This window comes from Ctenocephalides felis, unplaced genomic scaffold (assembly GCF_003426905.1).
Source record: "Ctenocephalides felis isolate EL2017-DRISC unplaced genomic scaffold, ASM342690v1 CF-g0.4_SCAFFOLD_00845, whole genome shotgun sequence".
Taxonomy (NCBI): Eukaryota; Metazoa; Arthropoda; class Insecta; order Siphonaptera; family Pulicidae; genus Ctenocephalides; species Ctenocephalides felis.
The window spans coordinates 51335748-51341067 of record NW_020536999.1 but is presented as its reverse complement, the minus strand read 5'-3'; positions in this window follow the sequence as shown (position 1 = coordinate 51341067).

Here is a 5320-nt window from a genome sequence, read left to right as displayed (position 1 = left end):
TATCTATTTATATTTGCATAACAAATATTCCTAACACTTTCGGTAGCAGTGGAAGACGATGTAGTGGTTTTGGCCCCGATTTCTTGAATCAGGTACAAAACTTCTCACCAATTTAGCAGTTAGTCTATCAAACCCTTGGGAGAATTATTTCCTTTCACCCCGGGGTGCATGTAACAAAATTGGATCTGCAGTTATGGCATTACATAATGGGAAATGATATTTGCATTCATTGCAAATATTGCAGTGATGATATTGCATTGTATACATAGCACCTTTGCCAGGTCGATTTGTGATTAGCTTTATGGTGCTTATGCGTGTTTCAGTTTGCTCGATCAGGGCAAATTAAACGAAATATGTTTCGCTGTTTCGTGCACGGCCATTTACCCAATATCATCATTTATCGAAACTCACTGGTAATCATTGATGATTGTAATAATATATGAAACGAACAAAAAATTGATGTACTTTTTATATTTTTGTATGAAGCCTTAATACCATTATTGACGCTTCATACTTATGATATAGATCGTTGTATATTCAGGTCATAATGGCATCGTTAATTTTATCATACAATCAGTCTTATTTTACTTTGTATTACTTTAATAAATGGTGCATTAAGCATCATTGTTTTGCCAAAATATTCATATTATTTTTTTAGCCTTTGTTATTGTATGTATACATGTTTTCATGTTTATTGTTGATCGGATAGATCAAAATTTTCGAATTTAGAGTATCTCATTCTCTCTTAAATTCGCCTATTCTACTTATGTCCTCTAATTTTAACTTAATTAATAATGAAATTGATATCCATAACACTTCACCTAATCAAATAATCTCCATCTTCTCAAGTTAACCTTTTTATTTTCTCTTCAAATATTTTTCATTATTTTATCTTATACTGTATATAAATAATATTGTTACATTCTGTATTCTATGTAATTTTATGCTAATCGCAGTATTAATTTTACTATATATTGTAATTTTATATATATATATATATATATATACATATATATATATATATATATACATATATGTTAATTTTTATCCATAATGTAAAATAATTGTATTTTTAAGTCCTTTTGGAAGAAATCTGTGGGCTATATATTTAAAAATAAAATAAAATAAATAAATAAAATAAAAAAGGAAGTAAATGTTAATTCACCACTTTTAATTCAAACAATTGAATGTTAATTTTATAAAATATATATGTTTAGTTTACGAGACCTTAATATAATTTTTTAAGTATACGTAATTTAAATGTTTTTTAAGATGTATTTTTTTTATATAACCTCTATAAAAGCTTACACTAGTGGGGTGTAAAGGACCAACTGAACCTTTATCCTGGCAAAGGTGGCCGACAATGAAAAATCGTGAATATAAAAATAAATTCGGTTTAAAAAAGCAATTTTAAATAGAACGATAGTTCAACTCTGCTGATGAATTTTTCTGACAAAATACCAGATTCAGATTATCTACAGTATTACCTCTGTAAAAAATGCGCCAATGAAATTTTTATTCTGCATTAGCTGAATATTGTAGCTATTTTTTAATGTAATCATAAAATATCTGTTTAACCCCGCCTATGGGTTAAAAAGAACCAGGTGGCAAATTTTTGAAAACAGCAAAAAACATATTTCTGAATTGATGAAATATCTTAACTGATGAATTAGCTGGGATCGTTTGATGTGTGTTATTTTTTCAATATAATTGGTTTGGTTTTTGCAATATATTTGCTCAAAGTCAAGGTAGACCTTTGTTTCTCGCCATATCCTATAATTTTTGAAATCAAATTAACAAATCAATCTACATGAACCAACTTTCACAAATCACTCAACATAATTGGAAATGAAACTAGCAAATTTTATCTATCTGGCAAAATTCATCTCAAAAATAATAAAATAATAATTTATTAATAAATAAGTAACATTATTCTTTTAATATTTCAAAAATAGAAATTGTTCATTCAAAAATAATTACGTATCACCTCTATGTTTGTCTAAAGAACAATTTTCTAAGTGCAGTAATATAAAAGGGATGAATTGACAAACGACAACAATTTAGGCATTTGTAATTATTTGATAAAGGAAATTAAAATGATTTAGAATAGCGAAAATTTGTATAATCATACTGATAAGTAAAAAATGAAAAGCTCAATACTCATTTATGGTATTTTGATTGATGGAAAATTTAACAAACTCTTTACTGCAACATAATGATTATATGTTGAAATATGTGCGCGCCTACAAAGTGCAAAGCGCGAGTGCAAAGGATTAAATAAGTTTCTCCAATGACGCTGATTTTCAAATATAGTTATTTATTTGAACTATATTTTTGAACGATCCAATATTTAAATTGTAGTCAAGTTCAAAATAACGACAATAATATACATCTGTTTAGAACCACTGGCAGGAAGCACTAAAAATAAATAAATCAAGTTCATAAATACACACACACGACACATCTATACATAAAATCATATGAAATGGAAAATAAAGAACTTTCTCAATATCCTTGCACATCTCTGACGCAAAAGCTAAATCAAAACATATAAATTTTAAATGAACAAAAGCATGTCAACCAGTTTTTTGTTGGCAGTGTCAATGAGAACTTTTTTATTCAGCTTTGTATTCTCGTCTCTCCCGATTCTGCAATTTGGTCGGACGACTGACTAATGGTAATTCAGTATTGAGTAAAAATGCGAGCTGACAAAATAACGTCGAAATAACTGTCATAGGAAACTGAAAATAGCATCTTGCATTTCAAATCACTGAGAAATGTGTCAGAGTTCAGAATCAGTAGATATTTGTTGACTTTTCTATCAGTTTTCAATGTTATTAACTAGCTAATAGTTGTGACGAATATACGTGTCATAAAGAAGTGTTAGAGTTTTATGTTCTGACGAGTATAAACATCATGCATTTTTTACCATTGGCCATTTAGAATACAATTTTTGAAAATAAAAACATTTCTCGAAGTTATTTGAAATATGTTGAGGCTATACCTTGTAAGATAAATATATGTGAGTGGCATTTTACCCCAAAAATAACATTTTACCTCGATTCTGATTTCACAATATGTGTGCACAATTCAATGAGTGTGCCACAGTTAACTGGTTAATATATGTAAGTTGTAATTATGGATATACTGAATTTTTGAACATTTTAAAGAAAGGTAAAGTTTTGATTTTTCATGTTCATATTCGGAATACAAAATGTTTTTCATACTAAAAGGTACGAGTATATACCACAGTTTTATTCTGCCTATTAGTAGAGAAGAATAAATTGCGATTGTCTGAAAATCATCTAAAATTTAGATACAAAAGTATATGTCTAATAGCTGATTTAATACATTATAATTTATAATGAACTAAAGGTAATTTATAATACTAACTGAATGTAGTTATGTTAATAATGAGAGATCAGTCAAAAATTTCATTCTTGAAATATCTTTTGCTAGGTAATAATTCAGTCTTGTGAATCGGGCTTCATACTACTGCTAATAAAATTCTTTAATACAAAAATCTATGAAGATTAGGCCTTAGACTGTAATGTTTATATTAAACATGCAATTTTTGTATTAATATTATGGCAAAAGTTTTTGAATATCCTATATTTTGTAAAAGTGTCCAAAATTTTTGCACTTGTTTTGCAAAACTAGTATTTTCTCATCAAGCTTTCTCTGAAGTCTTTTGGGAAAACTTCGACTATATGTCAAATTTTGGTTCACATATACATATATTATCAAATCTAAATTGTCACACGATTTAGAATAACTTGAAACTTTGAGAAAATATAAAATTTATATTCAGAGTTTCTGGGTACAACATAAACTTCTCATTCGGGAAGTTAATAATAAAGAAATTTACAAAACAATTATTAGGAGTATGCAATACTTCTTGAATATAATATAGTTTATTAAACATTTGCAAAATCGTAATTTTAATATATCTTAAAATTATCTGTTACAGGTAAGGTGACCATATGTCTTCATTTAGCCGGGACAGTCCCGGATTTCCATCTTGTGCCCCCAGGTATTTATAATTACAATATTTATCCCGGATTCAGTTTTTTTACGGATTGTCCTGGGTTTTTGAAAAGTATTGGTTTAAATGGAATCTTTGCAACAACAAGTAATTGTAGATAATAAAATTGCAACTACCATATAGGTATGCTTACATAAAATATGAGACAGTTGCCGAATACAAAATTCCAAAGGTGGGTTAAAATAGCTTCTCACTTTAATATTTTCAAACATTTATTTTTAAGTTTACAGAAAATTAACAAAAATTTTGACAACTAACTTTTTGACTATCTAGCATAATTGCTAATCTATTCCAGATAATTATGAAAACAACTGAATAAAATTTCATACAAAGACTAGAAGCGAAAAAACATACAAATCCAAAAATATAAGATATAGTATAACATATAATCGAAAGATGAAGTCTTTACTTACAAAAAAAATTATTAATTTAAGAAAACCTGATTTTCATTGAATCCGTAAATAGAATATGCATATCTAAAAGTTATTGTCCCGGTTTTTACTTTAAAAAATATGATCACTTTAATTCCAAGGCATATAATATATACAAGGATTTAATAAATCATTTAAATATTTAGAAGCAACGTTCAACAATGGTGGGCAGATTTTAATATATTTCACATTTCAATAAGTGCGTTCTGTTTTCATGTATTTTATTTAATTTCAAATATGTTTATCTTAATGAAATTGTTTGAATTTTTTTATATTCATATTTATGCACGTACGTTTATTTATAAGCATTTTAAATTTTTTTTATACAAAACAGTATCAATTTCTATGACTCTGGAGGCTCATTATATATTATTAATATCAACCCTCACATATTATCTTAAGTAAGGAATGTATTAAAATTGCGCTAAAAAACTAAATTATTCGCAAGAAATGTAAATTTTTCTGCATAAATCATAATGGACTTCCATAGAGAAATACATTGAATACATAATGCAGATGCATCATTGTGTGCAAATTTCAGTGCAAAGCACGTTCTAACAATTTTACTCTAGTATAATGGTGTATTTTTGAAAAAAAAAATACATTCGGATATCCTTTTAGAGAGATTGAATTTATGTAGAGGAATTCGTGAATAAAACATCTAAAACTCAGTGGAAAATATGTTGTAGTGGAATATAAATGAAGATACCGTAGCAGTGAAATGTGAAGCATCCATAAATTCTTATGAAAAAATTTGAGAACAACGAAATATTGAGAGGTACAATAAGACCGAATAGAGCGAATTTATGACACTAAGGTATCATATTTTATGAAAATATTTATT